General features: G+C 36.6%; 1 long non-coding RNA gene across 1 annotated transcript; it reads right to left on the reverse strand.

Annotated features, from left to right (window-relative positions):
- Positions 1–721: 721 nt before the first annotated feature.
- On the reverse strand, positions 722–24127 carry LOC103881964. The gene is made up of 3 exons (XR_002520339.2): positions 23431–24127; positions 5812–5953; positions 722–1497 (listed from the first exon to the last, which is right to left on the reverse strand). It is a non-coding gene; the product is annotated as an uncharacterized LOC103881964 (long non-coding RNA).
- Between the last annotated feature and the right edge of the window lie 887 nt (positions 24128–25014).

Raw genomic sequence — 25014 nt, forward strand, 5'->3', positions numbered from 1 at the left:
TATTATGAAGTAATTGTTATTTACCGTTTCTTTTTTCTTCTTCGTCTTCATCTTTTTTTTTTTTTTTTTTTTTTCTGAGGTAGGGACTTCACTTAACTCCTCCTTGTTAGGGCTATAAGGAAGGAAGGAAGGAAGGAATCTATTTTCAAATATTGCAATCAATAATTGTGATCATGAAAAATTATTGTCTTTTCTTTTACCAAGATGTAACTTTTAGGATAGACAATATATGTAAAAAAAAAAAAAAAAAGAAAGAAAAGAAAGAGAAAAGAAAGAAAGAAACAAGAATATGTGCTTTATCCAGTTCAAAGTCCTTAAAATTTATATGAATTTTTGCCAAGGTATCTACCTTGCAAAATTTTTTGTGAATGAATTTATTTAGAGAAATAAAAGATTGTGGGCTGGGAGCAGTGGCTCACACCTGTGATCCCAGCACTTTGGGAGGGTAAGTGGGAGGATCACAAGGTAAAGAGATTAAGAACATCCTGGCCAACATGGTGAAACCCCGTATCTACTAAAAATACAAAAATTGGCTGGGCGTGGTGGCGCTCACCTGTAGTCTCAGCTACTCAAGAGACTGAGGCAGCAGAATCACCTGAACCCAGGAGGCGGTGGTTGCAGTGAACCGAGGTCACTCCACTTCTCTCTAGTTTGGCAACAGAGTGAGACTCAGCCTCGAAAAAAAAAAAAAAAAAAAAAAGAAAAGAAAAAAAGATTTTGGTGGTATAATATTAGGTTCTCTAGAAAGAATGTTCCCTGAGCTTCTGCCTCATTTTTCAGCATTTCAAGTACCAATCCTCAGCAGAAGCACTAAGTTGAATTTAGAATCCTATAAATTTTGTCAAATAACAACAAAGGGATATATGATCACCCAGTTAATGATCACATGCTCTACTGAGTTACCGTCTGAATTGAAGTGAGTCAGGTAGGATGTGTTTCACTGAATCATAGTGGTGTTTCTAAAAAGAAAACAAAAAAAACTTTTCCAAAGTTATAATACACAAGAACATGAAAATAAACTTCCTGAGCTACAATTCAGGAATTAAATCACATAGTTACAGAATATCATTACAAATTTCATAGCAAAAAAGGTGTTATTAATATCCTTGAATTCACTGATTAAACCTATTTCTTTTTTTTCTGCAATTTATGTAAATTGTGTAGGTTTGCTTGTTTTAAGATGAAATGTATCAAGCTGGGATTTGCAAACTTCTTTCAGTTTCATATTTCTGCCCAATTGTTATAAATGTGCTTATATTTTTCCAACCACTGAAACTTATTTATAATGACATTCATTATGTGTTAGAAACTATCTAACTCATGCTTAAATGTCTAAAATGGAAATTGCATTCAGAGACACAAGACAGATTTATTTATTTATTTATTTATTTATTTATTTATTTATCTTACCAAGCTAAGAAAACCCAACAACCAATATTTTCTGATTCATCCTGGAAACTCAATGTGTCAGATATCAGGGTAGTTTTCTTTTTCCATCTGCAAATAAATAATAGGAATCACAGTCACTCCTTGCTGTAATGACTGCATCATCGACTTCATCAGTTATTTAGAAAGCTAGGGAGAAAACCAGCGACAGCTGTAAAAGGGCCTGGAATTGTTTGGAGGAGACCTTACATGCTATAGTTTCAGGATAAAGGCGGAATTATAAATGAACTTGGGAAACTTTGCAAGGTACTAACTGTAAGTCCCATGCTGTGCAGTCTGCCTGTGCAAAGGAAAATCCCCTTTCAAGAGATTAGCGGAGGTGGTTTGTATGTGATCACAGCAGCTGAGATGATGTGTGACTTTTGCCTAGCTTAAAGTGGATTAGCAAGACTTAAAAGACGGAAAATTGTTTTGTGTGAAGCTCACCATGCTTTTGGAAACATAAATGAAATCACAGTCCTATGAACTTAGAGATGATTTCTATTAGTTCAACATGGTGAAAATCCCCTTCTAAAAGATTAAACAAAAAAGGATTGTGGCTTGCCAATATTCACATCGGCTGATGATTGTTACACATTTGAAAACAATTTCTTAGAATTTCTTTTTAATTCATCCACAAAGATGTCACTTTAAGTGTCTGAGTGACAATGTGGTAAAATAGAACACTGGGTAAGAAATAGAAACAATGAAATTCGGTTCCCAAGTCAGCCACTGACTATCTGGGTCACTTTAGATAAAACACTTAACCTTTCTTAGAGTTTGTATTATCATCTATAAAATGAAAGAATATACACCACACAGCCCTTACAATTTTGCAGAGTAAATCCAATTACAGTGTGTATTTAAGGGAGCTTTAAAAGCAATGAAATATTAAGTTTTAGTTATTATTATTCACATCTTTGGTTGTAACTATGGATCCTTTCTATTAATATCACATAATAAACAAATCAATGTCTGATTTCTCTGAAAACCCTCTTTTTCTATAATAAAAAGTGAAGGAATAAAGATGAGTTCTATAAGACAGATCATTGGGGTGATTGAATGTCGTTGCCTTCCCTCTCTTCCACCAGCAAAATTTATCATACCATCTCACCAAATAATTTAGGTTGCTTTTGTAAGCCAACAGACCTTGCTTCATTTTTCACAAATATATGAAAGTAAAAGCTATACCACATGTTTAATAGTGACCCTTGGAGTATATATCTCCTCACAAGAAACCAACAGTATTGTAAAAAGGCAAGAGAGTCCACAAAGGAATATTTGTCTTTCTTAACTTCTGTCTGGGCCGCCAGTGTCCAGCATTTAGTGCTTTCTTCTCTGTCAATCTTTACGAAGAGGAAGACGCTTTTCAACAAACTATCAAAATCATTAAGATTATAAATACGAGTCAACCCTCTGTTTTTATGTCCTCTTTTTCTCCATTGACTTTTGGCAGGTGCTTAGAGAAAGAAATATTTCGGAGCCCTGACATTTCAGTGAAAAACAAAGAGGCCTATTGACCAATTTCTGGGGCACACTGTCTTTGGTAAAAGGTTAATCTTCTCAGCTTTTAGAATTTGGAAGTCCCAGTAAGCAGCACCTGGTCTGTTCTGCTATCGCTTTACCAGCTGCAAAGCTCTAAAATAGGAGAATCTTCCATTTAAAACAAAATTTACAAAAAGAAAAAAAAGAAAAATGAAATACGTTGCAAAGGAAGTTTAATGAATAAAACAGAATACAGCAAATAATAGAGAAAGTGGCACATCACTCAATCACTGACATTCTTCTAAAATTACAAACTTTGTAACCTGATACAGATTTTTACTTGATACATCTATACCAGTTACAAAGTAGAAATTATTAAGAATTCATATATTTAAAATGGAGAAATGATTATCTTGAAGTATGGCATAAAATTTAAGTAGGAAAATAATACCCACCACATTTCTCCTTTTCATTCACTGTCTCAGTTGATCATTTAATCCCAATAAATTTGTGCCCATATTTTCTGACAGAACAAATATTTAGGGAGATTAAGTAACAGCTGAAATTTGACTCCCAGAAGTCTGAATCCAAAGCCTAATCAGAATCTCATAGACTACATTGTGGTGAAACACACATATTGTGCATTTTTAGCAGTCAAGAAATAGCTTCTGATTTTCATTAAAATTATAAACATATTTACAACATGGAAAATGCAAAAACATAGGATCATAATTTTTAAAATCAAAATATTGGGATAAACAAATGGCCAATGGTATTTCTGAAATATTACAGTGCATTTTACTGTTGGTCAAGCCTTTGTTGACTGTTTCTGTCTAGTTCTGGACTTAAAGTCAATCTAGAATTATTGGATAACTATTAGAAATCCAACAACTTCAATGAAGAAAGTCATAATAATCTGAAAGATGAAGCTTTTGTAGTGGGTATTTGAAGAAAGTCCAGCAGTTCAAACGATATCTATTACTAGGCAAAACATCCACTGGGCTAATGTGAATCAGGCCCAAGACCTTGTCAAGCTGATGAGAAAGCCCCAATGTCTCCTTTTTAAAAGACTTGCACTTGAGAGTATAGAAGCCTGTTGATTATGACTACATGATTCCAACAAGGACTTAGCAGATTTGAAAAATAAAAAGAGGGCCGGGCACAGTGGCTCACGCCTGTAATCCCAGCACTTTGGGAGGCCGAGACCGGCTGATTACGAGGTCAGGAGATCGAGACCATCCTGGCTAACACGGTGAAACCCCGTCTCTACTAAAAATACAAAAAATTAGCCGGACATGGTGGCGGGCACCTGTAGTCCCAGCTACTCGGGAGGCTGAGGCAGGAGAATGGCGTGAACCCGGGAGGCTGCTGTGAGTCGAAATCTCGCCACTGCACTCCAGCCTGGGTGACAGATCAAAAAAAAAAAAAAGGAAAATAGAAAGAAACGAGGTGTGACGGTTAATACTGAGTGTCAACTTGATTGAATTGAAGGATACAAAGTATTGATCATGGGTGTGTCTGTGAGGGTGCTGCCAAAGGAGGTTAACATTTGAGTCAGTGGGCTGGGAAAGGAAGACCCACCCTTAATCTGGGGGAGGGGGTGGGGGGGAGGCGGGGAGAGCGGGACATAATCTAATCAGCTGCCAGCGCAGCTTGAATACAAGCAGGTAGGAAAACGTGAGAAGAGAGACTGCCCTAACTTCCCAGGCTACATCTTCCTCCTGTGCTGGATGCTTCCTGCCCTTGAACATCAGACTTCAAGTTCTTCAGTTTTGGAAATTGAACTCGCTCCCCTTCCTCCTCAGTCTGAAGATGGCCTATTGTGGGACCTTGTGATCCTCGTGCTGATACTTAATAAACTCATATATGTGTGTATGTGTATATATATATAATTCATATATGTTATTCATATGACATATATGAATATATATGAATAATATATATGAATTATATATTATGGAAATATATATTTCCATAATTCCATTAGTTCTTTCCCTCTAGAGAACCTTGACTAATACACCAGGTAACAATGATATCCTCACGGCACTTGGTTCCAGCCATGCCTGACAGACCTATTGCTAGGATTTTGAGTTAGATTAGTCAAACAAATTTGCTTTCATGTCTGGGATAGTCTTCATTGTGAGAGGACTCTGAAGTTTTTTAATCCATGAAGATTACATTTTAAAATTTCCTACTAGTAAGAAATTTCAAAAATAGAACAGATACATGTAATAAATTGCTATTGTAAATGTCGTAAAATAAATAAATTTGCTCTAGTGGGCAAATCTAAGATGATTTGCTATCACGTTACTTTGTAACATGGTAGGAAAAGCTCAGCACACAATATATTGTCATGAGAACAGAAGGAAAAGAATATACAAAAATACTGTTTGAAAGAAAACCAACGGGTGACAGGAAGAAATAGATTAACAGTGATTATGCTGGTATTTTCCACATTGTAAAAATAAACACCTTTTCATCTTTGTAGTTTAAGAGAATAGAACACCAAAAAATACAAGAAGTAAATAATAGCTGCCACAATATTAAAATGTCCAATCAAAATGATTTGTGCTAATTTAATATTATGCTAAAATATTCTAATATAATCAACCTTTAGGCTAGCTCCAGATGGAGAGAACAGAATTGATAACACTGTAAGATGCTTTGTGCTCTGCTTTCAAGTATCTCACTCAGTAGGTATGAGATCTCAAAATAACATCATTGAGAACAGAGGCTGCTGGCCAGCATATTTTAGAGTAAGATTATTGGATACAGGTTATATCCCAAGCCATTGTGGTCAGGATACATTGCAGACTAAATCTGACTAGGGGGAAATAAAAGGAGTTTTTTCATAGATAATAATAAAAAGTTCCTAAATTAGAATTTCCTAAATATACTCACCCCAAATAGTACTCATCTCATATTGCTGCATTCATCCACAGCATGCATTTTGGAATTTTACATTTGTCTTCTAGGTCTCATCCTGTCATTTGATATTCCACTGATGTACTGGCAAACCTCAAAAACCTCAAACTCTTGAGAGCTGTATACCAGAAGAAAATAACAATTATCCTTTGTTCTTCCCACTCAGTTAAAACCGTTATTTAACAACTAAAATGCAGACAAAATTTCTGAAATCACATTCAATAAACAACAATAATTGAATTCAATTAGTTAGGGAAAAAGAGAAATAATTAAAAGCAAAACAAAACAAAACAAAAAAACAGTCTTATCCAAATGGACATCCAAAGCCATCCTATCTTAAGAGAAAGGGTTTTTGCGCTCTCAGAAATAACTTCTAATTATCAGCAATACCATGTAATAATAACAATAGTTTTTTTATAGGGCTTGGATTACTACAGGGCACCATTTTTAACACTTTTGCATATGGTAATTCATTAAATCCTCACAATAACTCTTTGAGTTATGTACCAATATTACTCCCAGTTTAGAAAAGAGGAAACCAATTTAAAGACAGGTTATGTAACTTGTCAATGGTCACACAGCTAAACCCAGGGTTCGATAGCTATACAACTTGACCATTACTCCAAAGTACTGACACTCATGCAGTGGCTATTCTGGGAACTGCTAATAGAACCCATGTGGTTAATTCTGGCTCATTCTCTGTAGTACACACCTTAATGATACTGACTATCCAATTCAGGCTTATAACTGTTTCAAAAAAAAAAAAAAAAAACTAACCAAAATAACCAAAATAAAACTTAGAAGCTAATGTGCCATACCATATATTGAGTGCTATAAAGTTAATTAAAATTAATATGTGAAACATCATTTATAAGCAAAGATTTTTGTTTATTTTTTTCCTCATTAGCACTAGCCCCATTGAGCTTCTGAACATATCTCATTGTTATTGAAAATTGCAGCCCATACCTATTTATGCGATCATTTTCTCTGTTGAAATAAAAAGATACATTCTCCAAAAGAGTTCATATTCAAAGTAGATTGAATATGATGGTTATGTAACATAAAGCCCTATGATATTTGAGTTGACCATAATTCTCCTGGTTAAATCCTACCATAATATCTATCTATCTATCTATCTATCTATCTATCTATCTATCTATCTATCAATCATCTATATAATTTACTTTACAGTCATGTATCCCATAAAAACATTTCGCTCAAGAGCAGACCGAATATACAACGGTAGTCCTATTAAAAAAAAAAAAAAATGGAGCTGAAAAATTCGTATACCCTGGTGACATCTTAGCCATCCTAACATCATAGTGCAGTGAATTACTCACGTGTTTTTAGTTATACAGGCATATGCAAACCTACTGCATTGCTAATGATATGAAAGTATGGGACATACAATTATGTACATTATCTAATACTTAATAATGATGGTAAATGATGATGTTAGTGTTTGCACATTTACTATACTGTAGTTTTTATTGTTATTAGGAGTACGTTCTTTCTGCGAAAAAAAATAAAAGTTAACTGTAAAACAGTCTCAGGCAGGTCCTTCAAGGGGTATTCCAGAGGAAGGCATTGTCATAGGAGATGACAGCCCCATGCATGATCTTGCCCCTGAGGACCTTCTAGTGGGACAAGAAGTGGAGGTGGAAGATGATAATATTGAAGATTCTGACCCTCTGCAGGCCTAGGCTAATGTATGTGTTTGTGACTTCGTTTTTGACAAATAAATAAATAAATAAATAAATAAATAAACAAACAAATAAAAACAGAAAAAGGCTTATCAAATAAGGTTAAAGAAAATACTTTCATATAGTGGTACAATTGTGTTTTAAGCTAAGTGTTATGACAAGAGTAAACTTAAAAATATTTAAAAGTTTATAAAGTAAAAAAAGTTGCAGTAACCTCAGGTTAATTTATTATCGAAGAAAGAATTTTTTAATAAATTTAGTGTAGCCTAAGTATACTGCCTTTATAAAATCTAGAGCAGTCTTCAGTAATGTCTTAGCTTTTCATGTTCACTCACCATTTACTCACTGCCCCACCCAGAGTATCTTCCAGTCCTGAAAACTCCATTCACAGTAAATGCCCTGTGCAGGTATACTATTTTTCATATTTTATACTGTATATTTACCATACATTTTTCTATGTTTAGATAAGTTTTGGCACACAAATACATATCATTGTGTTACAATTGCCTACAGTATTCAGTAGAGTAACATCTTCTCTAGGGTTGTATCCTAGAAGTAATAGGCTATACCACATAGCCTTGGTGTGCAGTAGTCTATACCATGTAGGTTTGTGTAGAGACACCCTGTGATCACAAAATGACAAAATCACCTAAAGATGCATTGCTCAGAACATATCCCCATTGTTAAGCAACATATGACTATACATATATCTATATTTTTAATGTATGCAAAGGAAAATTGAATTCCAAACAAAAGATTCACTTTTTGAATTATGTATAAGAGTAAGCTGATAAATGATTTGTGAACATCATTTCAGTGTATTATGATTGAAACTGGTCCTTCCCTTTTGTAGGCATTGCATCATTCCCTACTTGCATATTTAATTAGCAGGTATAATAATTTTGTCCCAGTAATTTGTGCCTTTGTGTGAAAAATGTTTTCCCTCTTTCATTCAACCAGCCTTCAAGTGTCTCCTGAGTATCGGGTCCTCACCTAGAGGCTGGTGATACAACTATGAACATGACATGCACAAAGAGACAATCAAAAGACATATAGGAGAGTAATCCCAACAAATAAAGATTGTGGTAAATATTATGAAGGTGTTCTAGGTTGAAGAATGTCCACCCAAAAATTCATGTCCACCCAGAACCTGGGATATTAACCTATTTAAAATTAGTTCCTTTGCATCTAATCAAGTTGCATTTAATTCAAACATCCTGAATAAGGGTAGGTCCCAAATCCAGTGTGACTCTTGGCCTTATAAGAAAGGGGACATTCCAACACAGAGACACTTCACACACAGTAAAGAACACTGAGCAAAAACAGGTACAGATCTAAGTGATGTGTCTACCAGCCAATTAAAGTCAAGGGTTACTGACAACCACTGACCACCAGGAGCTAGGAAGAGATAAAGACGGCTCCTCCCCTGGAGCTCTCAGAACATAACCTTGCCAACATCCTGATCTCAGACCGCTAGGCTCCAGAACTGTGAAAAAATGAATTTCTGCTGCATAAGCCACCTATGTGTGGTAGTATTATGGCAGCCCTGGGACACTAATACAGATGAGTACAACAGAAGACAATTCAGGAGGGCAGTTAGCACAGGGTGGGGGGTCAAAGAAAGCACATCTGAGAGGTGACTTGAGGGGAGATGTCGAGTGTGAATCAGCATTGTGAGGGGAAAAGGGTTCTAGGCATGGGAAATAGCAAAAACAAAAGTCCAGGGTCAAGAAAGAGCTCACACTTTAAGGAGAGAAGTAGGGTCTGGAGGAGAGAGAGAACGAGAAAAAGACCAAGAGATAGAGATGCATAGGAAGAAGTAGAAGAGGTGGATAAGGGACTAAGAATAAGGACTAGCCTTGAGGGATATCCACCACAGTGAGGAACAAAACCACATTATTAATAGCTACAATTCATGGAATGTACAGAGTTCAAAGAGAGGAAGCAATGATTTGCTTCTGTGCAACCAGTGAAAGATTTGCTGAAAAAGTGCCATTTGTACTGGGTTTTAAACACACAAATGCAATTTGGGTATTATCTTAGGTCAGAGTCCCTAAAAGCAAAACCTGAGATGGGGACACTCAAACAAGGAATTCGTTGAGGGAGTACACTCTAAAGAAAGGGAAAGACTAAGTCAGGATGTGGTTTCAAGTGATGTCTAGCCTGTTTGATCCCAAAGGAAAGAGGGAGTGCAAATTGCACAGGGAACTCTCTTGCCTTTGAGGCAAAGTAGCTGGGCTTTCGTATCCTCTGTACCAGTTAGTCACTGGCTCTGGGTGAATTGTGCAGCTGGGTTGATGATGGAGGAACCTCACTTCCCCAAGAAGCAGTTTCCATTGCTCAAGGATAACCCTATGAATGAGAATGCAAACAGGAGCCTTTGGCAGGCACACCATTATGAGTGATCCCAGAGGGCTGGATAGGGGAAAAGGGCATCCGTTACCAATGTAAAGATATAAGCTGGTCATAGGGATTAGAACTATTTCAGAACACAAGAATCATAAGGGCAAAGCCTCTTCTATTCAAATCCACTCCAGCTGACTAATCTTATAAAATGAATAAGGAAGGACAGGCTAGACCCTGACTGGGGTCTCTGTAGGTAGTCTCCACTAACTTTCCTCATCTCTGTCTCATGACTGTTACATTCAGCTTCTACTAAACAATAACAGGAGGAAGAAAAGAGCTTGTATAGCTTCCCTCCTTACTGTAACGTCTCAAAATGAGGTAAGTTGATGACAAGAATATGTGTTATATAATTGAGAATAGACGTTGGTTCAAATAGCATGGTGATAATTTCCAGGCAAAATACCTACAATAAGAAAAAGGCAATTTAATGGCAGTCTTGTGCTAGGAACAGCAGAAGAGTTTCATCTCATGTGCCAGCTTTGTTCAAATGTCCAAGTCACTGTGTTAAAAAAGAGTCTGAGGCCCAAGAGGACCCACAGACCCTCTGAAGGAACTGGGTTACTCCTGCAGGACCCAGGGGACCGCCCAAAACTGTGAGTACCCCAACTGCAGATGTGAGAAACACACACTCCCACTGGAGAAGCTGAAGTTCTGTTTGTGGGAGACATTTCTGACTTTACCTGGAGCTGAGTCAATTTGGAGAACCGAGCAAAATCCAGGGGTAGAGGAAGCAGGAGAAAGGCCCTGGGGGCTCTCTGGGTCCCCTAACAGACCATTCCTGCCTGGCACCACAGGGATCCAATGGAAGAGGAGCGGTGGGTAAAACTACACAGGGACAGAGAAATCTCTAGCTGAACTTTGTAACAATTTGAACAGGGTGAGAAACCTCCTGGCCAGAACATGGGGCAGGGTGCAAATCCTGTGTGCAGACTCCACAGGTTGGAGAAGAACCAGGGCCTTTTTTCCTCAGCCGGGAGGCAGATAGTGGGGGACAGGTTTTCAAGCCAATATTGCTCTCCGCCTGGAAACGGTCTGAGGGCTCTTACAGGGTACACAGTGGTAGTGAGACCGGCTGGTCGGTTTGTGTGGGTGCTGGGTGAGGTCTGTGACTGCCAGCTTTCTCCCACTTTTCCAGACAACCTGCATGACTCATCAGAGGCAGGAAAATCCTCCTAGGTGCACAACTCCAGTGACCTGGGAATCTCACCCCATCCCCCACAGCAGCCACAGTAAGACCCGCCCAAGGAGAGTCTGAGCTCAGACCACGTAGCCCTGCCCCCACCTGATAATCCTTCTCTACCCACCCTGGTACCTGAAGACAAAGGCCGTATAATCTTGGGAGTTCTAGGGCCCCACCCACCACCAATTCCTCCCCATAATACCATAGCTGATGCTCTCTGGAAAGCACTACCTCCTGGCAGGAAGCAAAGCAGCACAAAAATAGAGCATTAAACCACCAAATCTAAGAGCACTCACAGAGTGCATTGCACCCCCACCACCCCCACCAGAACAAGCACTGGTGTCCACAGCTAAGATACCCATAGACGGTTCACATCACAGGACTCTGTGCAGACAACCCCCAGTAACAGCCAGGAGCCGGAGAGACTCACTGGGTGGGTGGCTAGACCCAGAGGACAGACAACAATCACTGCAGTTTGGCTCACAGGAAGCCACATCCATAGGAAAAGGTGGAGAGTACTACATCAAGGGAACACCTTGTGGGAGAAAAGAATCTGAACAACGGCCTTCAGTACCAGACCTTCCCTCTGACAGGGGCTACCCAAATGAGAAGGAACCAGAAAACCAAACCTCATAATATGACAAAACAAGGCTCTTCAACACCGCCAAAAAATCACACTAGTTCACCAAGAATGGATCCAAACCAAGAAGAAATCCCAAAAAGAATTCAGAAGGTTAGTTATTAAGCTAATCAGGGAGCGACAAGAGAAAGGCGAAACCCAATGCAAGAAAATCCAAAATATGATACAAGAAGTGAAGGGAGAAATATTCAAGGAAGTAGATAGCTTAAAGAAAAAAAATCAAAAAATCAGGAAACTTTGGACACAATTTTAGAAATAAGAAGTTAGAAGTAAGAAATTCAGAGCTCAAAGACAAGGTCTTCAAATTAACCCAATCCAACAAAGACAAAAAAAAGGAATAATAAAATATAAACAAAGCCTCCAAGAAGTTTGCGATTATGTTAAATGACCAAACCTAAGAATAATCAGGGTTCCTGAGGAAGAACAAAGTTCTAAAAGCTTGGAAAATATAACTGGGGGAATAAGCAAGGAAAATTTCACCACCCTTGCTAGAGACCTAGACATACAAATACAAGAAGCACAAAGAACACCTGGGAAAATAGATCATTTGCAGTTAGGAGTTAAAGATCAGCCTGGCCAACATTGTGAAACCCCGTGTCTAGTAAAAATACAAAAATTAGCCAGGCATGGTGGTACATGCCTGTTACCCCAGCTACTTGGGAGGCTGAGGCAGGAGAATTGCTTGAACCTGGGAGGTGGAGGTTGTAGTGAACCAAGATCCCACCACTGCACTCCAGCCTGTGCAACAGAGCAAGACTCCATCTCAAAAAGACAAAAAAAAAAACCCATTTGCCTAGGCACATTGTCATCGGGTTATCCAATAAGACGAAGGAAAGAATCTTAAGAGCTGTGAGACAGAAGCACTAGGTAACCTATAAAGGAAAACCTATCAGATTAACAGCGGATTTCTCAGCAGAAACCCTACAAGCTAGAAGGGATTGAGGTCCTATCTTCAGCCTCCTCAAACAAAACAATTATCAGCCAAGAATTGTGTATCCAGTGAAACTAAGCATCATACATGAAGAAAAGATACAGTCTTTTTCAGACAAACAAATGCTGAGAGAATTTGTCTTTACCAAGCCACAACTACAAGAACTGCAAAAGGAGATCTAAATCTTGAAACAAATCCTTGAAACACATCAAAACAGGACCTTTTTAAAGCATAAATCACATGGGACCTATAAAACAAAAATCAAGTTAAAAAAAATTACACAGGCAACAAAAATCACAATGAATGCAATTATACCTCACATTTTCAATACTAACATTGAATGTAAATGACCTAAATTCTCCACTTAAAAGATAGAGAATCACAGAATGGATAAGAGCTCACCAATCAACTATCTGCTGTCTTCAGGAGACTCACCTACCAAATAAAGACTCACATAAAATTAAAGTAACAGGGTGGAAAAAGGCATTTCATGCAAATGGAAACCAAAAATGAGCAGGGTTAGTTTTTCTTATATCAGACAAAGCAAACTTTAAAGCAATAGCAGTCAAAAGAAACAAACAGGGACATTATGTAATGATGAAAGGCTTTGTCCAACAATAAAATATTGCAATTCTAAAGAAATATGCATCTACAACTGGAGCTCCTAAATTTATAAGACAATTATGAATAGACCTAAGAAATGAGATACACAGAAACACAATAATAGTGGGGGACTTCAATACTCCACTGAAAGCACTGGACAGACCGTCAAGATAGAAAGTCAACAAAGAAACAATGGATTTAAACTACACCTTGGGAGGCCGAGGTGGGCGGATCATGAGGTCAGGAGATTGAGACCATCCTGACTAATGCAGTGTAACCCTGTCTCTACTAAAAATACAAAAAATTAGCCAGGCGAGGTGGCAGGTGCCTGTAGTCCCAGCTACTGAGGAGGCTGAGGCAGGAGAATGGCATGAACCCAGGAGGTGGAGCTTGCAGTGAGCCGAGATCGGGCCACTGCACTCCAGTCTGGGCGACAGAGCGAGATCCCATCTCAAAAAAAGAAAACAAACAAACAAACAAAAACCTATGCCTTGGAACAAATGGACTTAACAGATATATACAGAACGTTTCATCCAACAACTACAGAATACACATTCTATTCAACAGCGCATGGAACTTTCTCCAAGATAGAGCACATGATAGGCCATAAAACAAGCCTCAATAAATTTAAGAAAATTTAAATTATTTCAAGCACTCCCTCAAACCACAGTAGAATAAAACTGGAAATCAACTCCAAAAGGAACCTTAAAAACCATGCAAATACATGGAAATTAAATAACCTGCTCCTGAATGAGTCAAAATGAAATCCAGATAGAAATTTTAAATGTTTCTAACTGAATGACAATAATGACACAACCTATCAAAACCTCTGTGATACAGCAAAGGCAGTGCTAAGAGGAAAGTTCATAACCCTAAATGCCTATATCAAGAAGACTGAAAGAGCACAGACTAATACTCTAAGGTCACACCTCAAGAGACTAGAGAAGCAAGAACAAACCAAACCCAAACCCAGCAGAAGAAAGGAAATAACCAAGATCAGAGCAGAATTAAATGAAATTGAAAAAAAAAAATACAAAAGATAAATGAAACAAAAATCTGATTCTTCAAAAAGATAAATAAAATTAATAGACTGTTGGCCAGATTAACCAAGAAAAGAAGAGAGAAAATCCAAATAACTTCACTAAGAAATGAAACAGGACATATTACAACTGACACCACTGAAATACAAAAGATCATTCAAGGCTACTATGAACACCTTTATGCACATAAACTAGAAAACCTAGAAGAGATGGATAAATTCCTGGAACAAAATACAACCCTCCTAGCTAAAATCAGGAAGAATGAGATACCCAGAACATCACATAAACAGAATTAAAAATTACGTGGTCATCTCAACAGATGCAGAAAAAGCATTTAACAAAATCCAGCAACCCTTTATGATTAAAACTGTCAGCAAAATCAGCATAAAAGGGACGTACCTTAATGTAGTAAAAGCCATCTATGACAAACCCACAGCCAACATAATACAGAATGGGGAAAGTTGAAAGCATTCCCTCTGAGAACTGGAACAAGACAAGGATGGTCACTCTCACCACTCCTCTTCAACATAGTACTTGAAGGAAGTCCTAGCCAGAGCAATCAGACAAGAGAAATAAATAAAGAGCATCCAAATCGATAAAGAGGAAGTCAAATTGTTACTGTTTGCTGAAGATATAAGTGTTTACCTCAAAAACCCTAAGGACTCCTCCAGAAAACACCTAGAACTGATAAAATAATTCAACAACGTTTCCAGATACAAAGTTAATGTACACAAATCAGTAGCTATTCTATACACCAACAGTGGCCAAGTGGAGAATCAAGTCAAGAACTCAACTCCTTTTACAATAGCTGCGAAAAAATAAAAATAAAATACTTAGGAATATACCTAACAAAGGAGTCAAAAGACCTCTACAAGGAAAACTGCAAAACACTGCCAAAAGAAATCATAGATGACATGAACAAAAGGAAAAACATCCCATGCAGATGGATGGGTAGAATCAACATTGTGAAAATGACCATACTGCTAAAAGCAATCTACAAATTCAATGCAATCCCCATCAAAATACCACCATTATTCTTCACAGAATTAGAAAAAACAATTCTAAAATTCATATGGAACCAGAAAAGGGCCTGCATAGCCAAAGCAAGACTAAGCAAAAATAACAAAGCTGGAGGCATCACACTACCTGATTTCAAACTGTACTATAAGACCATAGTCACCAAAACAGCATGGTACTGGTACAAAAATATGCACATAGACCAATGGAACAGAATAGAGAACCCAGAAATAAACACAAATACTTACAGCCGACAGATATTCCACAAAGCAAACACAACATAAAGTGGAGAAAGGACACTCTATTCAACAAACGGTGCTGGGATAATTGGCTAGCCACATGCAGGAGAATGAAACTGGATCCTCATCTCTCACCTTATACAAAAATCAACTCAAGATGGATTAAAGACTTAAACCTAAGACCTGAAACTATAAAAATTCTAGAAGATAACATTGGAACAACCCTTCTAGACATTGGCTTAGGCAAGGATTTCATGACCAAGAACCAAAAAGCAAATGCAATAAAAACAATGATAAATAGCTGGGACCTAATTAAACTAAAGAGCTTTGGCACAGCAAAAGGAACAGTAAGCAGAGTAAACAGACAACCCCCAGAGTGGGAGAAAATCTTCACAATCTATACATCTGACAAAGGACTAGTATCCAGAATCTACAATTAGCTCAAATCAGTAAGAAAAAAACAAACAATCCCATCAAAAAGTGGACTAAGGACATGAATAGACAATTCTTAAAAGAAGATATACAAATGGCCAACAAACATATGAAGAAATGCACAACATCACTAATGATCAGGCAAATGCAAATCAAAAACACAAAGCTATACCACCTCACTCCTGCAAGAATGGCCAAAATAAAAAAAAAATAAAAGAACAGTAGAGGCTGGCATGGATGTGGTGGTCAGGGAACACTTCTACACTGCTAGTGGGAATGTAAACTAGTACAGCCACTGTGGAAGACAGTGTGGAGATTCCTTAAAGAACTGGAAGTAGAACTACCATTTGATGCAGCAATCCCATTACTGGGTATCTACCCAGGGGAAAAGAAGTAATTATTTGAAAAAGATACTTGCACGTGCATGGTCATAGCAGCACAATTCACAACTGCAAAATCGTGGAACCAACCCAAATGCCCATCAATCAACGAGTGGATAGAGAATATATTTATATATGTATATATATACACACGCACACACACACACAATGGAATATTGTGCAGCCATGAAAAGGAATGAATTAACAGCATTTGCAGTGATCTAGATGAGATTGGAGACTTTTATTGTCAGTGAAGTAACTCAGGAATGGAAAACCAAACATCATATGTTCTCACTGATAAGTGGGAGCTAAGCTATAAGGACACAAAGGCATAAGAATGATGCAATGGACTTTGGGGACTTGGGGGGAATACTAGGAAGGGAGTGAGGGATAGAAGACTACAAATATGATGCAGTGTATACTGCTCCAGTGATGGGTGCACCAAAATCTCACGAATCATCCCTAAAGAACTTATTCATGTAACCAAATACCGCCTGTACCCCAATAAGTTATGGAAAAATAAAAAAGAAACAATGCAAAAAAATAAATAAATAAAAAATGACCGCCACCTACAAAAAACAGAATGCAAGAAAAAGGCAAGGCAGGGCACGCTGTTCCCTTGTTTTATGTCTGTCTTGAGACACAGATGATTGATTAGTCATCCCATCCTTAGGAACTGCAATATTTGTCCCACTTTTCTATTAACAAATCGTTGCAGCCCTTACTTTGTTCACTTAGCTCATGGTCATTGGTATTTGTTTACCATCCAGCAGACATCATCAATTTCAGGGTAAGTGAGTTGCAAAAAACTAAACTTAATTTTACTGAAATATTTTGCCAAGGTGAGAATCTGAGTGAGTAACATTATTCTTGATCTCCAACCAAGTCTGAAATATAATGGAATAAAAATAAAGCTATTGTTTTAAAGTTTTTATCTTCTACATTTACCAGTGTAATCAAGGAAATATTAAAATAGTTTTAGGAGAATATAAATCATATATTATAATTTCATATATATATATAATTTCACATATATATATATATCTCGAGAGAGAGAGAGAGAGGTTTATTTAAAACAATACCAGAGGGCTGGGGCGCAGTGGCTCACGCCTGTAATCCCAGAGCTTTGGTAGGCCCAGGCAGCTGAATCACTTGAAGTTAGGAGTTTGAGACAGACTGGTCAACATGGGAAACTCTGTCTCTAATAAAAATACAAAAGTTAGCCAGGCATGTTGATGTGCGCCTGTAATCCCAGTTACTTGGGAGGCTGAGACACGAGAATTGCTTAAACCCGGGGAGGCAGAGGTTGCAGTGAGCTGAGATCATGCCACCGCACTCCAGGCTGGGAAATAGAGCGAGACCCTGCCTCAATAATAGCAATAATAATAATAATAATAATAATAATAATAATAATACCAGAAAACCTGGGACCCAAGGAAATATATACAGGAAAGAATAGCAATAATAGAATGATAGGGCTAGTTCTCAGAGGTAATGACAGAAACATGTTGATTCTTAGCATGATTACTGGTTGTTCATTAAACCCAAGGGGACTTCTGGGTTTAGATCAACAGAAAACTGGAGGACATCAGAATTGGGAGATTAGCTTCTTAAAGCCACATTAATTGTTATTGCCTTCAATGACTCTAGGGCATTTTCTGTAACTACTTCAGCTCATGTGATTTTTTTTCCTTTTTCCATTTACTGGGAGGAAACTTTCAGCACATAGCCAACTACTGTTATTTTTGCATTAATATCAGCAGTTATCATTGTGCTGTAACTGTTAGCAGTTTTCAACTTCTAATAAATAATTTATATATTTCCTAATATAAGCAGTTACAAAGCACTTCTACAGTTAAAATCTTACCAAATTATTTTTGTTTATTTTAGGATGTTCTCCAGGATAAGAAAAATGATTGATTGTAGTGTTAGTGGTAACACATTTTTTTGCTATTGCTAACTCATCAAGTTTTATCAGCACCATGTATGTCTTCTTATGCTTGTACTCAGACATTTCAAAATTGCTTGTGGATTATATGAATATATTAAGATAATTTAAATTTCAAGATAGTTTGCTTTCATTGTAAAAATTATTGAAGATTCATAATTTTATATATTTCAAACATTTTGTTATAAAAGCTAATCAATGGGAGTGACCAAAATTTATTTGAGAGCATTTGTAAACATACAGTACTTGCTATGAAAACTTGGTTATTAATTCTATAACAGGCTATACTAATATGGAAATTTGGTAAATTACATTCACTCACTCTTCAAATATATAGCTGTAAATTATTTTCTCATTTTTTATATAAAATGTAGTACATTAGCTAGATAAATACTATTTTTCATTTTGAGAGAAATAGTGGTTATTTTATTGCTTTGCCCATATCCTTAAAGAACTTTTCAAGCCCTAGCTGTTGTACTTTGACTGAATTTACTTGTACTGACTGGGCTAAGAAATTACATTAGTTTAATTCCCTAAATTCATGTGTAGTCTAATTATGTAAGCATTTATAATGTAAAGGCCTATCACTCAGACAATACTGGAAAGCCTGTAATAAGTATCATTATTCAAACTTTTTCATTTAAGTTCTTACATATAAATTAATATCAAAATATTAATGAGTTTATTTGGCATCTTTATGGAGAGGCAGAATAACAGTTAAGATATGAGATCTAGAGCTTTCAATTTCAGTTCAGATCCTTGCTCCACCATTTATTAATTCTGTTACCTTCCTTACATTATTGAAGTTCTCTACTTTAGCACCTTCATTTACAAGAGGATGAAAATAAGAGTACCTTGTATACATGGTTGTCATGGAGATTAAACGAGATATTGCATGGAAGGCATTTGGTCCAGTATCTGTCACATAGTAAATGCTTGCTTAATGCTATCTATTATTACAGAATTTAGCCAATGTCTAACTATAGGACAAGAGAAGTGTATCTCAGTAGCTAACAGTCAGTGGAATGTATATAAGTCAATACATTCAAAATATAAATGATCATTTTCTAATAAAGGCATTATAACAAATTGAAGTGATTCAAAATTTAAATAATCTACTCTCTCAGAAACAGTAACTTTTCACTTTAAGTATCACAGACATACAGAAAAATGGACAAATTCATGTGTGTTCTATTCATTTTCTTTAACAGAGCAAATATCCCCATGTAGGCACAAAATAGACCCAGAAATAGAATTTTACCAACACCTCAGTAGGTCCTATTACCCACCTCTCATCATAGCCCCCTAAAATTCATCACTATTCTAACTCTTACTGTCATCAGTCAGTTCTCCATACTTTTCAAATTTACGTAACTGGAAGCACACAGTATGTATCATTTTTCTTTCTGGCTTCTCTTGCTCAACATTATGTTTGCGACATCCATATACTTTGTTGTAATGTAGCAACAATTCATCCAATTTCATTGTGGGTGGTACTTCAATTGTATGAATACATCATGATTTATTTATTCATTGTGTTGTTGATGCACAAAGATTGCTTTCTGAATTTATCTATTGCGATCATGCTTGCTTAAACATTCTTAAACATATCTTCTATGGGACATACATATGTACTTCTGTTGGGTTTTTACTTAGGAGTGGAATGTGTCGGAAAGTCTTAGGGAATTTCTTAGTCCGACTGGATATGCTACATTTAGCTTGAGTAGGTACTTCCACAAGGAATATATTTTCATAGAAGTGAGACTTAGTTGTTCTGCATTTCACAGATGGAAAAGCAATGGTTTGTGTGGTAATGGATTTAGGAAGTACCAGCCGTGAATGTGGAGTGAAAGCAGAGTGAAAACTCACTATATACCAGCTACTGGGCTAGATGCTGGGCACAAAATGGCAACAGGAAAGAGTCGTGACCTTGGCTTTTAGAGAGCACAAAATCTTGAACAGGAAACAAATGCAAAATAAAAATCTGGCTGATGAGTTCATAATTATAGAAGAGTTGAGTGCTCTGAGGAAAAGAAACATGAACCAAGACAGCTATAACAATATCATATGTTTTTAACTAGGAATTCAAAGAAGTCTTCCTTTAGGAAGTAAGTTAAAGCTGATATTCAAGGAATGAATAATAATTAAGCAGGAAAAAGCAGGGCAGAGGGCCTTCCAAATATAAGAAAGAGCATGTGCACAGAACCATGATGGCAATAAAAAGAATGGCTCCTATGGCAAGACCTGGAGGCAGGCAGGGGACAATGAACCTGCAAAGATAGGCAGCAATGAGGTCACAGTCATTGTCACTTTACTCATTCATTGTTAACAATTTGGGATTGTTTCCCAAGACTGTAAAGTCATAGAAATATTTTGATTTGGTGATGGGGAAATGTATATAAAAGATCATGCTGACTGCTAAGTAGGGAATAAATTCGATAAAGGCCAGTGTGAATGCAGGGTACATAATACCAGAAGTTCTGAAAAGAGATGATACATTTTGGACAAAGGTGGTAACAGCAGGAATGATGTGAAGCTGAGTGATTACAGTGTTATGTAGTGAGTAAAATCAGTACTTGGTAATGGATTGGATGAGGGTTATGGTAATAAAGAATGTATCAAAGATGACCCTAGGTTTCTGATTGGCTCAACTAGATAGTAAGTAACTGGTTAATTCTGGGAATAAAATTATTCTAGCTGTTCATGTAGCTAAATCTAATGCAGTGCTTTTTTTAAACTACATTTAAATCCTGGAATTAAATCCAAGAGCAAATTAAACTATTTTTTTTTTTTTTTTGTCACCTTTGGAAATGTGGATTCTCCTCCTGACATGGCCCCAGATGCTGCCAACTTTCCCTCATTCCTGGCATCCATCTCAAGTCTTCAGTCTTTTTAAGACTGTATTCATTGTGTATTTCAGCATCAAACACAGTTTCGGAGGTGTTTAAAGAAAACATCTGTTGTATGTGCATACGAAATAGACGAATGGTAATCACCCACTCACTATCTACTGATCGATTTGAATGTGATTGAGATATCATTATGAAATTCTTCTCATTTCATTTCCTATCATTACAGACACACTCTTTATGAATTTATTCTGGGTTTAGTTTATTATCATAAACCTAATGAAAACATTTCATCCATGGAACTGTCACAGAGATGTTGATATGTGTTTTGATTCAATAGAACAGTAGGTAAGAGATGCTTAACTGAATATATCTTCATGAGCAAAAATGTCTCTAAATCATACATCTACAATTTAGGTTTCATTTAGTACGCAACTTGTCATGTTTAAGCTGTGAGTGACTCATACTTTATATTGCTCTAGTCAGAAACTATATTTAAGGAAGTGTGTTTTTAAAAACTAGAATTTCTTGAGAAATGAAACTCTAAACATATATCTTTATTTCCTTCTACTTAACTCCATTTTTCCTTTTTAAACTAATTCTGCATATCACTACCAGGTTAATTTTCTTTAAAATACACTTTGCATCACATCATCGAGTTACTTGAAGGAAAACAGTCCCTCCCTGTTACACATTGCATGAAACTGCTCCACATTTAAGGCCTTCCATGAACTTATCTCACCCTAAAAACAGCACTTCATTACTTTTTGCTTCCCAGGAGATTGGCTCAATCAAATCTCTTAAGTCCTCTTTTCTTCCACAATGCCTGAAGTTTTGTGCATGCTCCTTTTCACTCCCACCAGCTCCTGAAAAAGCCATCATCTCTCCAAATACCATGACTCAAAGCCAAGATTAAATCTTAACCCCTCCATTAAATCTCCCAACAATGATGGTTCACTTCTTGTTACCTTGATTATACATACAATTAATGTTAGTTGGCTTAAGTAATTAACTTGTTTTCAGAGTAACATTTTGATCACTAATAGACATTCTATTATCTACTGAAAGAGATCCTTCTGTATATATTTATATGTCTGTATCACAACGCTGTCTATAGAGGCTGTCAATAAACAGATGGTCAATTGATTAATTGACTAATTGATTAGAACACTGTGAGATGCTTACTAAACCTGATTCAGTAATTCGACTACATTATTGTTTTCAAAGCTATAAGTACCCTAGGGAATAGAAAATATTTATGTTGTCTGATCTTTCCTTGTAATTTTGTCATGTAATATTGCAGCAATTGTAGAGAAAGCCAAAAATGAAAGCTAAAATGGAAGCCACTGAACCATTTGGAAATTCAAAGTCATTGAAAGAAAAGCTGTGACTAGTCTCCAATGTACTGCAACTGCGAAGCAGCATATGGCTGAACGTTTTCTCATGAAGTTTGCTCATTGAACTCGGTAACTGAATATAAGCACCACAAATGCACATCAAGATGTCATCCAATAATTATCACTAACAATTTTAGGACCATGGTGAACTGTAACTTTTCAAAACTGAATGTGAATTCAAAATGTGTATATGTGAATATATGTTATATGCATCTTAAAGAGCGTTTATATATAATTTATGTTAAGATATTCATGAGATAGCAATCTATATAAATATATTCATTTATTAGTTCAATAATTATCTATTGAGCATCTGCTACATGATGAGAACTGTGCCAGTTGCTGGATGTTCAACAGTGAACAAGAAAGACATGAACTCTACCCCATGCTAGAGCTTACAGTTTAGATGTGCTGAAAGATTAATAGTAACGGAATAAATACAAAAAGAATAAACTGGGATTATTTCATTTGTGGGAAATAAACAAGTGTCATTACAGAAAATGACAGGCAGAATCTGCTGAGATTCATCTCTGAGGAAATTAAGTTTAACCTGATCCCTGAGGGATAAGAAGGAAGCTGGCCATACAAAGAGACCGATTCATTATTTTCTTTATTAAATATGTTAGTAGTAGTTACGGCGAGACATGAAACAAGTATTTTATTTTCTGAGATCATAACCTGCTCTCGTGATTCCAAATCAAAGCCTCCTCAGCCAGATGATTCTGTGTTGTAAACAGCCGATGATTATTTGTTGTTCATCATAGTAATTAAGTAAATATTAAGAAGGAATATCGTGGAAGATTATGAAAACAAGATATAAATCTTTATACCTCATAATTCTTTTTCAACTCAAACCTCTGGTTCTTCTCCAGTCCTTTTCAATCCTGTATGACATGCATCTTCTTTTTTTCCAAATGGCCTAGTGATTTATCATACAAGCATAATTAATTAATCATATAATCATATTAATTAATCACATAAGCATAGGCATATAAGCATATGTCAGTGCAACACAAGCTATCAAATATAACTGGGCTAGAAGTGAAGGTGTTTGGATTCTGGATCCATCTTCATAATTCCATATCTGTTTGTCTCAAAACCTTCCTTCTTCAAAGAACTTAATTCCCTTCCTGATACCACGAGGGTCAAGATCCTCAGGCGTTTTCCATCCATGCTTCTGAAGACCCTTGGCTTTCACAGAATGCCTCAAGGACCATCCGGCAGGGAAAGAGGAGAGGGAATGAGAGAGACGTTAGAGCAGGAGGAGCATTATGGCTTCCTCTTCTACTTCAATAAAGTAAATTCTGATAAGATGTATTTTATATTTTGGGGTGTGGAGTGAGGTTTAATTAAAAGTATGGATTCTGTGTCTAAAGAGACTTTACAAACCCTAAGACGAGTTGATCTGATGAATCCATTCTCTTACAGCAGTTTAAGAATCCAGGTTCTTCAGAACTGAGATTAAAGTTATAGTCATTTTTTTTTTAAATTTATTTATTATTATTATACTTTAAGTTGTAGGGTACATGTGCATAACATGCAGGTTTGTTACATATGTATACTTGTGCCATGTTGGTCTGCTGCACCCATCAACTCGTCATTTACATCAGGTCTAACTCCCAATGCAATCCTTCCCCCCTCCCCCCTCCCCATGATAGGCCCCGGTGTGTGATGTATAGTCATTTTTTTAAGATGAAATAAATGAATGGGAAAAAATAACATCCAGATGTTCTAATATTATTGGGTTAACCTTTTTAATATATTGGACCCCTTTATCTGGAAAAGATGGGAACCTGAATACAGGCAAGTTTCAGTGCACAAATGAGTGCATATGCAAATCAAATTATGCTTCCTACTGTGTATTTTTGTACCACATACCAGCTACCTCCATAAAATGATTCTGTTTTCATCCTAGCTACCCTGGATGTCCCACAGATAAACACTGCCTTCAGTCACATTCTCACAGCATAGTATTCACCTGGTTGAACCTAAACAAAGATAGAGTTTCACATAGCCATTTCTAATCTTAAATTTTAAAGACTCATTCAAATTAAACATTTGATGATTTGTATGGCACTAAAGGCAGACAGAAATTATGATTCAAATTCAAAACGTTATGTTAGCTCATCAGTCCTTCCCAAAATATGTATGGTGTCTTATTCCTACAATGAATGGAAACTGATAATCAAATGATGCACAGATTCCATGAAAATTAACTTTGTATGTGGTGCATAATAGCAGAAAAGAGATCATTGTAACTACTTCTGGTGACTAAATTTCTGTATAAAACAGTAGCAACAATTTGGAAAGAGTCTATTCCATATAAGTGATTCACTTTAAGTAATGCTAAAAATATATACATAGTTCCAATAAAATCTTTGCAAAACAAGATATAATCAAGCTTTTGAAATAAA

This window comes from Papio anubis, chromosome 2 (assembly GCF_008728515.1).
Source record: "Papio anubis isolate 15944 chromosome 2, Panubis1.0, whole genome shotgun sequence".
NCBI classification, from domain to species: domain Eukaryota; kingdom Metazoa; phylum Chordata; class Mammalia; order Primates; family Cercopithecidae; genus Papio; species Papio anubis.